Raw genomic sequence first — 13,663 nt, forward strand, 5'->3', positions numbered from 1 at the left:
CAAACATGCCTTACCCGGGAATGGAACCCAAGACCCCTCGCAATATAAGCCGGTGTACATCTGACTACTGTACGGAGGTCGTCAGGTTAGTGCTGTTTGAACTTTGCACGTGTATTTACTTGAAATAACGCATTAAAACCAAACTGACTGGTGCCGATTTGGGACCACTAAAAGGAAAAAGATATATAACTCATATCGATTGTCACATTACTAGAAAGCGTAGGAGTAATGCTCGTTGCTAGAAAGTAGGCATATTACTGATCTGAAAAATTTTTCCCCTTCATAAAGATAAGGCGTGATCACGGTCATATAGATATGTCTGGAAACTTCCGAGCCGTTGCTTTAGTGTGCCGCGGTGACCTGGATTATTAAATTATTAATTACATAAATTAAATATATTCAAACAGTTAAATGTGTATGTGTATTAAAAAGGAATTGTTTCCAATGATACATTTTTTGAATTTTATTTCCAGAAGAGTGTGGTTTGTGATTAAATTCAGAACCTCACACGATTATGTAATGTAACTATTTAAACATATTTAAGGTCAGATTTTAATAGTTTAATAAAAAATTTAATGAAATATAACAGTACCAGTGGGTATCGAATCAAAGACCAGCATGCAGATTACCAGGTCATTCATTTGACCAATTATTTTAATAAATATTTGTTTATTGATAACTTATTACTGGAACATGCACTGTACAGGCTGAGGTACTGACCACTGAGCCACACCTCTGACTTGACAACACTTTAAAACATATTCTTGAAACATCAATTAAATTTAAATAAAAGAATTCTGAAAATAATTAAGGCATTAGTACAGATAAGGCATTTGCCAAGTACCCAAACAAATATTAAAATAGTAATCGGGAAAAAATTTCAAAAATTAAGACGGAATTAGGAATGCTCTTAAGGAGGAATTAACTTCACTCGGCTTTGAAGTTACTTTCATAAAGCAGCTGAGTGCCAAACTTACTGACAGGTCAACAGGCCAGGTGTACTACGAGCTTTCTTCCTCGTTCATTGTAAATGTCGCGCCGAGCGCACGGGATATTTACTCTGTCAAACACTTGTACTATACAAGCGGGATTAAAGTCGAAAAATACATGAACCGCGTGGAAGACATTCCCTGTGTAAGCGATGTGGTGTGTTCGGGCACACAACAGAAAACTGTAGGGAAACCCCGAAATGCATCAGGTGCTCTGGGTCGCATTCCAGGAGCGAGTGTGAGGCCCCGGAGGAAGCGCCGAAAGTTTGCATTAATTGTAAAGCCACAGGGCACACCGCGGCGTGGAGACAGTGCCCAGACTTTCTGAGAAGGGTGGAGGCTAGGAAGCGAGCCGCGGCCGAGCAGGCAGCCCAGAAGGCAGCCCGTTTAGCTCCGTGAGCACCCGCGCTGACAACTAAGCACTTCCCCCCCCCCCCCCCCCCCCCAGCAAACGCGCCAACACTCGTCACCCGACCGCCCGGAAACAGTCGCGCCACGCGGCGATGACGCGGCCTCGCCCGCCGGCACGCAGGGCAGCCAACCGAACAGACCGGCAGTTCATGTGCGAAACGAGGCGTGTTTCGCCTCCGCTGTCGCTGGGCCCAGCGCTCCACGCCGCTCTGCCGCGGAAATCGTTCAGGCCCGAGTTGAGAAAAGCCAGCAAAGAGCAGAGACTCTTACAGAAGTAACGAAACTAGTACGATGTCAGGCCTTGGAGAAATCGCCGAAATTCTTCACTTATGCGATTATTGGAACCTTGTTCAGGCCCTTGAGCCATATTACATCCGCATCCGCGCCACGCCGACTAAAAAACAGCGCCAGACCATTTTGCTGGAAGCCCTACCGAAAGTGCTCCAATAAATGGCTGTAGACATGGGGAAAACACTGCAAATTCTAAATTTTAATGCAAATGGCGTCCGTTAAAAATCCTACGAGTTAGAACAATGTTTAGTCGTGTACGGGATAGATGTGGCATTAATTTCGGAAACAAAATTAAAGCCTCACCATCGATTTAATATAAGTGGTTATACAACCTATAGAACCGACCGCAACACTCTAGGGGGCGGCACAGCCATCCTTATTAAGCACGGAATAAATCATTACCCTATAGAAATAACTGGCTTAGAGTATATTGAGGCCACCAGCATAAATATTCGTAACAAAAATGCGCACGTCTGTATGTCAGCAGTCTATAAACCACCGAACAAGCCTTTATTGTTTAGGGATTTAAATAAATTAATAAATCCAATGCAACACTTTTTCATAGCAGGTGATCTTAAGAGTAATTCAATCGCGACCTCAAAATAAAATAGGCGGACCTGATGGAATAAATTTCGAATCACATAAAAAATTACCTCTTCCAGCACTCGAATATCTTTTAAAAATTTTTAATGCTCTATTTATTTTAAAAACCTATCCTTCCGAGTGGAAACTCGCGAAAGTAATAACGATTCCGAAGCCAGGGAAAAACGCGGCTTTACCGCAAAACAGGCGTCCTATTAGCCTTTTAAATAGTACTAGCAAAATTTTCGAAAAAATATTATTATTAAAACGACTTAAAGAGCACTCCGACCAACACAACATTATCCCAGATAACCAATTCGGTTTTCGGAGTGGCCACTTCACATCTCATCCATTAATTAAGCTTGTTGAAGATGCCACTGATGACTTTAAATCACGAGCGAAGTTTACAGTAGTCACTATGTTAGATGCGGAGAAAGCTTTAGACAAAGTCTGGATTCCTGGCCTAATTCATAAATTGGTTACTTTTAATTTTCCAGACACATATATTCATCTGGTGGCCCATTATTTATGGCGTCGAAACTTTTTTGTCGCGATAGATGGGGCGAAGTCCTCTATTCGATCCGCAGGGCTCCCCCCTCTCCACCTTCTTGTATAATGTGTATACAGCCGATATACCGCGCAAACATGCCCATGTACAGCTCTATGCGGATGACACTGCGGTAGTTTATCAATCCTCTAATTTAAATTTCGCCTTAACTATTGTCCAAAGACAGCTCACATCACTAGAACAGTGGTACACTCGCTCGCGCATTAAAATTAATGGAGCCAAGTCAACCACAATTATTTTAACTAAAAAACGTACAGCTCCTGATCGCGCACTTAAAATCCTTAATCAAGAAATTCCCTACGAAAAATCTGTAAGATATTTAGGCCTAACTCTCGGCTCAAGTCTCACCTGGAAACATCAGGTTAATAAAGTTTCCAGGATTGCACGCGGCACTTTAAGATCCCTATACCCAATGTTTAAGGCCCCTCAATTCCCTAGAAGGAAAAAACTTCAACTATACCTGCAAATAGTTCGCCCTCAACTTCTTTATGCTTGCGAGATATATGGCTATGCGGCCCAGTCGCACATAAAGAAGCTTTAAATAACACAAAATAGATTCCTACGAGTAATATCAGATTGTGCCTGGTATACTAGCAATTTAGAAGTGCACCAGCTCCTTAAAGTAGAATATGTCTCGGAATATATAAAACGCCAAAATAGGTCTTTTTATGGCCAACTCCCGGCACATCCTAATGTTTTTATACATACTATCCCCGACTACGACCCAGCTGTCCAGCGACAATTTAAAAAACCGCGACTTGCCTAAGCCAAGGCCACATACATCCCAGTGCACACAGCACCGAAACGAGTATACACAGCCGAAATGCGGCCCAGCGGGGCTCTGACTTGTTTTTGATATAGTTAGCGGTGTTGCCTGGCCAAGTACTGTCCATGCCCATGGTGAAAGTACACACCGTTGAAGCTGGTCTCGCCAACGAGTGGCATGCCTGGGCTGGCGGTGCCGAGTGCTGGGCACATGATTGCAGTTACTTCTGGCCCATGCGGGGCTTTATATTAGCATGTAAATTTGCCGTCGTCCGGGGGTCTCGGGTTCGAGTCCCGGTGGGGATCCTAGTGGGGATGGCTGTGGCGAAGGTAGTTTGTCCGGGTGGGCGCCAGGCTAGCTCGGTGTCTAACCAATAGGTGGGTCGTGGGGTCGGTTGCCCTGCGTGGCCCACTAGGACCGTCGGCGATGTTGCGTGGGTGTAAGGAATTCCCTACTCGGCAGTGGTTGGGAATCGTAGGGTCAAGTAATCGTACGCTGAAATGAGGCAATAGATGACGTGCGTCATTTATTCAGGCGACTGTGGTTCGGGTGTAGTGCCGATGGTTACACGCCACGTCGTACAACAGGTAACGTCACAAGATACAAAATTACACGATTACAAAGAAACGAGTCTGAAAGTTACTTAATAAAACGTTGCACAAGTTTACAAAGGAAATGTTACACGAGGGTGCGTTGCACAAGTTTATAAAAGAAATGTTACACGAGGGTGCATGGCACTAGGCGTTTCTGGGCCTGGTTACTCACACGATGGGTGAGGGTGATTGGAGGCGGCCAATCCCGTAAGTCTACGTATTAAGGCGGTGCTCGCGTCCAAGGTAATGGAGCGTGGACCGCAGCTAAACTCGTTCAAAAGTTCCCCTTGCGGGTGGTGTCAGCACCGGAGCGACTGATTAACGAAAGTTCTGTTCCTCGGGAGACGGCCCGTGCCGGATGCTGAACCTACCCCGTGGACCAAGTTGGGTGCAGGGGGGGGGGGGTTTAAATTTATGCAGCCGGATTAGGTCCTGGACCGAAAACTGGACCGGGTACGCACGGAGAGGTTAGTAGAAAAGAGGTTTTAAGAAGTGACTATATTTACCAGAAGTGAACTCGGTGTGGACAAAGGATGATGCCTCTCCGTGGGACGTGCGTCCGCCCCGGTCCACGAGTCGCGCTGTACTGGCGTCATGTCATGGCGCCCGGCCGAGGCTCGGTGGCCCTCGCGCCAGGGTTGACCTTATTACGTTATTTTCTATGTGACATGTTAACTATTAGAATTTAATGACGTTAAATTCTTACATTAATTATTAAAGTTGAACTAGTGTCATTTGTCCCTTCTACAAATTGCAGTTATTGTTTTTAGGAATTAATTCATTTAAATGCTACGTCACACCAGCGACTGTTCGTTTCTTGCCCGATTGCTCTGGTGGGGGTAAAAAACATAAAACAAGGGATGAATAATTATGTCACATGATCTAATTGATAAATTTGGGCAGAAGGCCGCCAGGGGGCCACTCACACATGTCTTGACGTATTAACACACGTGAGTGTCCGGACACTCCTACGTCGCACTTTTGTTAATTGACTGTTAATGTATACATAATACTGTTTAATAATCTTTGCTTGTTTTTATATCGTGATTGGGTGCGATGACGGTCTGTTTATTTGGGTGGGGGGAGGGGGGTTCTACCTTGGTTGCTGGTGGCTCGCCTGACTCGGGTGGGTCATGGCTAGGGGCGCGTTCCGTTAGCGGGATCGAATACTGGCGGTTGCAGGTCGGGCTTTAGGGTGGCCTTCGGCCGTACGATGTCAAATTCATTATTAGTGTTGCCCGGTCAACTGAACATCACCATTAGAAATTAAGCGTAGGAGTTGTGGCCAGGGACTCGTGATGAAGGTTTGGGCAATTTCTCTAACTGACCGACTGCCTTTTGCTGGCGACAGGCGATTTGAAGCTATGTCCTCTCCTGAGCGAGTCCCGAAGCAGCAACTCATGGGAAACTTTACATTAATCATTTCACGAATTAAATTTAAATTATTATAAATTCATTCTTTCAGGCCTTCATTAGCCCAGGCGGGGCTATAGTTTATGCTAGTTGTTTTCCCCAGATACTTTTAATAAAAATACAGGTATCATCCCAGTATTTATTAATGCTATGCGCTCTCTCCCTCACCGGACTAACCCTACACGATTATATGCCTCCTTGGTCAGCCGGGTATGTGCGGCCTTGGAGCTATACACTACACTCACACAACGCGGTTAATTAGGCCATTTTTGCGCAAACTCCACACGCCTCTAAATACAGACATCACGACACTTTCATGCATCAGTTAGCAAACTAACTGAGCGGAAAGGGTGACCTCCCCCCGCCTCTTGAGGATTACATTCTAGGACCATCCCCCTGGAGTGGCCTTTACCTCCCTCCTCTTCCTTGTTACCCAGCAAGAGGGAAGGCTGCAGCCTCGCTCGACCTGGCAGACTGTCTGCCTACAGGAGCTGTTCGACAGTGACGACTGAGGACATCACATCCCAGGAGGGTGTTCACCCCACTTCAAGCCACTCCAGCACGGGATGCTGTTGCTGGGACACATCAGTAAGTTGCCACACTTATGTGTATAACTGTGAGCATGATTGTAAATATTGCGAACAACAAAATATGCCTCTTTATGATGCCTATAATTGGCTGTCATAAGTTAACATATAACCACATATAAGAGTTTTATTAATAATTGTCCTTATATTCTGACAAATTGTTTTCTAAACAAAATGTTACAATATTCTAATCTTGTTATAAAATTTCGGAAAGTCAGTGCATTAGGATTAATGTATTTATCACAAGAACAGAATGTTATACGAAATTTTAATACCTACATTAAACTTTAGTAACAACTAATTTTAAGTTTTATCATAAGGCAAAACAGGAATAAATCTATTTGTATCAGCAAATTATACAGAATCAATGAATAATCAGGCACTGATATGTTTACATCTCAAGACAAAGGCTGGTATTCCAAGACCGAAAGGAAGGATTTAAGGCCAGTATCCAAGACAGTAAAAGAAGGATTTAGATTTTGAATATGCTACACCTGTACCCTAAACATATTTCTAGTGCACAATATGATATGGCCAGTCCCATATTTTTAGGCAACAGATTTCGGTCAAATTATGTGCATGTGCAGAGCATTGATTTCGTCCAGATGGCTGAACTGCATCTGGCACCACTAATAAGTATATTATAGTCATTTATAAGATCATTGAGGAATGTATTGACGTCCCTCGGCTTCTGGTCCCTATTTCCCTGTTTACTAGAAATGTCTGTTATGCCTGTACTGCTCTCGTCGGAGAGGTGTGGGTCCAGGCCGACGTGGCCGGGACCAGGAAATGCGGGACCTGGAGGGATGGTGAGGTAGAATGACAGGTAGATCGAAAGGACCACTCGATGTTAATCGTCCCACGAGCTCTTTTATTGCGTTCAGAGAGCTTGCCGCGGCCTGGCGGATACGTCGCGGGGTGCGCGCCCTTCTCACGAAGACCCGGACTCCCGAAGACCGTCTCGTACGGCCTACTCGTCCCGACGCGTACCGGCAGTTCTCCCACATAACAAAGTTCCTGACAATCAACTGCTTCGCAAAGACACGTGATGCGTGCGCGGCTCTTACGTACTGACTCGTAACGTCGGCGATGGTTCAGCAATGAGTAACTATATTCCTCACAGAGACACGTTATGCGTGCGCGGTTCTTATGTACTGACTCGTAATGTCGGCGAAAGTTCAGCGGTGCGTAACTATGCTTACGCGTCCTATAATGACCGACTCGTGACGTAACTCGTAACTCGTAACTCGGACACCCAATCGCGTGGGCGGCACGACGTAGGCAGCGCAACTGCTGCGAATGCTCGTACTGTGGCGGTGTCGCCGTACCGTGAGCTCGACAGACCCGTCTCGCGATCAGCGCTTAGCGGAGCGCACGTCCGCCGCTGCTCGAGTCCTGAGTTCAACTGCCCTTCCCCGCTCGCCCGCGGGCCGTCGCGCGCGGGCAGCGGGGGAGGGGAGGGGGAATCGGCCGGCGTGGCAGAGCGCCACCCCTCGCGACGCGGATGAGCGCCAGGCCGCGCTTACATATAGACACTGCGACACGTTTACGAGAATTACAAGATTATTACACGATAGTTGATACATTACAGTTGCATTATTTACACACTTAAAAAAGTCACGGTCATTTGGTAAGAAAATATATACACACAGAAACATTTACACATTAACACTGGCTCACTGGCGTGCTAGGGCGCACGCAGGTGCGTCCCTGGCCGATGCACATCACTGAGGGCTCACTGGGGGGAAAAACAGACCCCCTCAGGTCCGCGTCGGTGGCCAGGTACGGCCTCTGTAACTGGGAGGGTACGACGACTGTCGTCAGTATTAAGCAAGTTGGTGTTTCCAAATGAAACCTTATGATAGCGAAAATTTCATGGAATACATTTTGCACACTCTAATGGTCACAAAAATAAATATTCGCAACTTTAAAAGTACTTGATAAAATTAAAAATACATCATTTAATTTCTACGATAGTGCTGCTATCTGTAGGAATTTTGCAGATAAAATGTATAGATGGTTGCCTAACGTCCGCTAGAATGCATTAAAATCAGTTTCTAGCCTCATGCAAGGAACAATTTATTAAAGCAAATTCTTTTTTTTGTTACTTTGACGTCGTCCGGCCGACGACCACCACAGAGCCCGACCTGCACCCGCCAGTATACGCTCCCGCTAACGGAACACACCCCTGGCCATGACCCACCCGAGTCAGGCGAGCCGAACAGCGATTAAAGGCAAACCCGCGAAAACCTGAGTAGACAAGAGAAGAACCGTACCCATTCCTCCTGGAACATTAAATTAGGATTTTAGCGACAATAAAGTCTCTTCCAGACACACCCATTTAGAGTCTAGCGTAATGAGGTCAAACCTGGCGCAAGAGAGGCCGAGCCTCCCTCGGACGCCATGCCAGTTCGGCAGTTCAGCACAGCTCACGGACCGGGGCGGACCTACGTCCCACGGAGGGGCAACAGCCTTTGTCTTCATCGAAAGTAACGTCCGGTAAATATAGTCACTAATTAACAGAACCCCTTTTTTTACTTAACCTCTCCGTGAGTACCCGGTCCCCCTTTTCGGTCCAGGACCTAATCCGACCGCATCAGTTTAAAGACACCCCGCACCACACTTGGTCAGCGGGGTTGATCTTCAGTATACGGCACGGGCCGCCTCCCGCAACTCACAGAACTTTACTTAAGGTCACGCGCACGGCGCTGACCACAAACCCGCAAGGGAACTTGGACAAACTTAATTGCGGTGCGTGTTTCACCACAGTGGGCACAACACCCGCGCAGAGACATTCGTATACGGGATTGGCCGTCTCCAACCGTCCACCCCTTAATTCAGTGTATTTTTGTGTCCCGTATTTTGTATTACTAACTTACGTTACCCGAGTAACGAGTGCCACGTAACTTATGCGCGCCCCCTTAATTCAGTGTATTTTTGTGTCCCGTATTTTGTATTACTAACTTACGTTACCCGAGTAACAAGTGCCACGTAACGTGTGCGTACCCCCTTAATTCAGTGTGTTTTTGTGTCCCGTATTTTGTATTACTAACTTACGTTACCCGAGTAACGAGTGCCACGTAACTTGTGCGCACCCCCTTAATTCAGTGTACTTCTGTGTCCCGCCTTTGTGTTACGAAATTACGTTACCCGCGTAACCAGTGAGACGTATGAGACGTAACAGCGTCCGAGGCCCACGTAACGCGGAACACGAACAATACGGCGCCATGGAATTACGAGCAAACCTCCCCCCCCCCCCCGGGGACCTCTGTAGAGTGTTGTATTGTGTACGACTCGCTCCTATGAATAAAAGGTACGACACCGCCACCTCAACTCCACGTCTCTTATTTAAACATCATCTCACGCAACACTGCCGCCGGCCCTAGTGGGCCACGCAGGGGCACATACATCCACGACCCCAAATTCACGACTAGAGCCGAGCTAGTCTGGCGCCCACCCGGACAATACGTATCAAGAGCCGCCTTTTCCCACTAGGAGCCACACCGGGACTCGAGCCCGAGACCCCGGACGACGGCAACTTAACAGGGATAGGGTTTGGACACGTTCTGGAATACTGTCTGCGAGTTAGGTTACAGTTGTATCCCAAAATGGTTGTGCTTATTCGTTACCTTACCCGAATGTATTGGAATACCACCCCTAATCACGTAATGTGCTTCCAATCCTAGCGATTTCGTCATTTTAGAACCACACAAAGGTTAGTACATCACACAAGAGTAGCTAAATTGTTCTAAATTGTTTGTAATTAAAAATCCTTTCATTCTTATTTCCTTACAACCAATTTAATAGATTTTGGAAGGGAGTCAAAATCACTCTTATAGCAAATCAAGGGGAAAATATACACAATATGATACCATTTAAAAAAAATGTTTTCTTCAATCAAACAGTTAGTTGGTTTAAAACAAACAGTTATTCACAAATTCCAGATAAACATATGCTATTTTCAAATGTTATTAGCCCATATTAAAAAAAATATATATCATAAGGTGTGAAAATAACACAACCCATACTGAAGAAATGAGTATTTTAGGTGAACTTGACATTGTACCTCCTGTGGCAGTAAAACCCAGTCCCTTCCTTGCCAGTACTATTCCCCACTGGCAGATTGCACCCCCCAAACAGTTTGTAAGAGACTAAAACAATAAGATTCAACATGCAAGAAACTATCAGCGCAGAGTGTTGTTTACCCTTACTTCTGCTTTGAATTTAATAATTTAATTCATACCACCCATTGTGTATGCTCTTAGTGATTAATTAGCCTAAAGTAATAAATTGAGTAGTTATGAAATGAAACAGACAAACTCCATTTTTATAGAATTTTTAAAACTTATTATTTACATTAAAATTTAACGACCAACCTCCTTTGGCCACTTGTTTTTCGCACAAATAATTTAATCCTGATAATTGCTATATGTCTAGTTGGTAATTTTAGCATATAAATTGACTTCGACCGGGGCTACGCCCCCCCCCCCCCTAAGCCCGATGTGCCTCACGCCGTCGACACCCCTCTCCTCCCATCACAACCCTCTATTTCAAAACTCCCGCCCTGTGTGCAGGTGTGTGTGTGTGTGCGTGTGAGGCTGCCGACAAGAGGCGGGAGTAAAGTCTGTGCCACGACCCCTTTTATTTTATTATCAAATTTTTATGTTTACATAATTGTTACCTGTCTTTTCTTTAAATAGTATTCCCTAAGTGTTAACGTTTTAAGTGCTAGTTGGTAAGGACGGCGCAGCGCCCCACGCGGCAGGCAATGGAACTACCCGCAACCAGTTTGAACCATATTCCTAATTAAAATAATCAATACTGCTTAAATATTTAAGGAAACCTTGGTATAATTTTATTATAGAATTTTTAGTGTAATTGTTTTAGATAAACATGTATTAATAAATAACAGGAGAGGCTAACAGTAAATCCAGCGCTTTTCCGGCCGCCATGCAGCCCTGGCCTCTCCAGTCACTTCCATTCGTCACCCGGGGTAGGATGCTTGATGAGCACCGCACAACTTCATATTTTTCTTAATCAACTGATCTTTTAACATCCGCCAGACTTTTTATAATTCTTAAACCTTTTTGGTCAGCCTGTAAACTGATTCTCTCCCGCCGTTGGCGTTATTAACAGTTTAATCGAGTGTATGTAGATGCAGAGCAATTGGAGTCGTGTTGTAACGTTGCTGGAATAAAAGGAGTACGTCGAACGTGTGATTTTTAGTCGAGTGACCACGTGTTCCTGCTCCCGAACCTCGAGGCGTGTGGGACGCCTTAAGAGCCCACTGGAGTGGTATCGCGTGTTAAGGGAACCGGGCCTAGCCTCACACGGGTCACGTAACGCCCTGAAGGGAGTCTCCGCCGGGTCCACGTGCAACATCACATGGTGGCTTCCACTCCGACATTTAATTTGTTCGTTCCCTTACATCCCTAGTACGACCAAATATAAACTGTTTTTTTTGTGGGTTTCACACAAGGCGGTGCTGCTCCCCTCCTCACGCTGCCTCTTCTCAGGCAGTCTTCATCGGACCACGATCCCGGGCAGATGCATCGTCCCATGGGGAACCATAATCTTTGTCTCATTAATTCACTGCTTGTACCAGATCCCGTTTTCGGAGCGCACCCCTTGCTTGCCAGAAATGAGTCAGGCGAGCGCATCGGGGGTGAACCAACTAGACTCAAATAAACTTAAGGGTACGAAACCCCAGGGGCTAGACCCCATATAACAATTAAGGAACAAGACATTAGGAAACAATTATTAATTCACAGGCATTAAACAATTGCGTCGTAGCTACTCTGTGCGAGCACCGTACACACGGAGTAGACAACGAACCTCATTACCAGTCACTGTGGCTACTGGCCTTTATTAAAGTGCACGTGACAATGATCGAGTCAGATTAGGAGAAATCCAACTAGAACAGTTCACAGTGAGACAATATGTTAATAAATTAACAGTTGCCAACTTGATGCCACAATTCAAATAATTAAATACTATAAAATATTTGTTAGGCCTTAAGCACACAATTACCAGGTGTTACCTTTTAATTGAACTCCTGGAACGTGTTTTTAGCTTATAATAGATTAAATTAAGTTGATATAAGTTTTTGGTGCCAACTCACAAATGAGGTGAAAGTTTCCCTCCCTTGCGAGGCAGTCATGTTCGGCATTCTCCAACCACTCCGTGCTGGGTCAAGACGTGTGTCCGTCAGTAGCCTTTAACTTTGTTCCACCGATCGTTCACTCTGCACTTGATTTAATAACCAAACCTTTTTACTTCATTGCTGCTCACATAGACTCGGCGTGTATATCGCGACCCGGGCTTATCTCTACTGTTTCCTTGGTGATTCCGCTGCGCTTCGCGGACCACACAATTTACGGCACTGGCCGACTCCAACCAACTCGTTTTCACGTCCCAGCAAGACTGCCGCAGTATATTCACAGTGTTATGTGCCGTGTTTTGTTTTGTAATCAGCGTGTGTTAGTGTAATAGTACAACAGCTCAGACGTTGCATAGCGCATTATCTTAGCTTTTGTAGTGGTTCTGCTACGGCGTAGTGTACGTGTAGGTAGTACAGCGTACCCATGCGTACCACCGGAGAAGTCCGTGGATTAAAAGCCAATTTTATATAAACTGTGTCATCTACGATTATTCCGTATCATTCCGTCCTCCACACGGCCGAGCGGCCTCACAGCCAAGTCGGGAGTTTCAGGGTAGATTTCCAGCCGCATACCTGGCGGGACACGCGGGGGCAGAGTACCCACGACCCATCACCAATGGCCTAGTGTCCCACTAGCCCGGTCTCCCCCCTCCACCCCCCCATCAACAGCAGCACCGTGACGCCCGTAGCGCCCGTCAAGTACTTCCCGGGCCTTCTACAGAGGCCGGGTGATGGCATTTTAAAGTTAAAAATCCTAAATTCAGAATTGTCTATGGATTTTGTTATGAGCTGATATGTCGCAATTTTTAGGTTCAACCGTAGCTATATGTCTTTTTCTTTTCAAGTAAGTACATAACCAATGTCATCATGGATTCAGGGCCGGTGCAAGGTAAATTGGCGCCCTAGGCGAAAAACCTTAATGTCCCCCCCTCTCCCCAACCAAGCCGCAAAAAAATTTCCTTCCTCAAAATATACATCACGTAAGCCTAAGAGTTTGTCAACAACTAAATGTAAACAGGCTTGTGTTTTTTTATTTTATTATTTAGCTTTATACTTTTTACACACTTCAATGGAAAATAGTAATTCTTTTTTACAACTTCATAATTAATATATATATATATATATAAAATATATATTAACTGTCAGAGAATCACAGTAAAGGTAGTGGCAGTACATCAATGGTTGAACTCTTAAATTACTAACATGATTACGTGCAAAATTAAAATGATCCATTTTTCATGTTCCAACAACCTTAACGTTAGTTTAAAACTGTATAAAATCACAATATTATACCGACTCTCCC

The sequence above is a fragment of the Bacillus rossius genome, chromosome 2 (genome assembly GCF_032445375.1).
Source record: "Bacillus rossius redtenbacheri isolate Brsri chromosome 2, Brsri_v3, whole genome shotgun sequence".
In the NCBI taxonomy this organism is placed as follows: Eukaryota; Metazoa; Arthropoda; class Insecta; order Phasmatodea; family Bacillidae; genus Bacillus; species Bacillus rossius.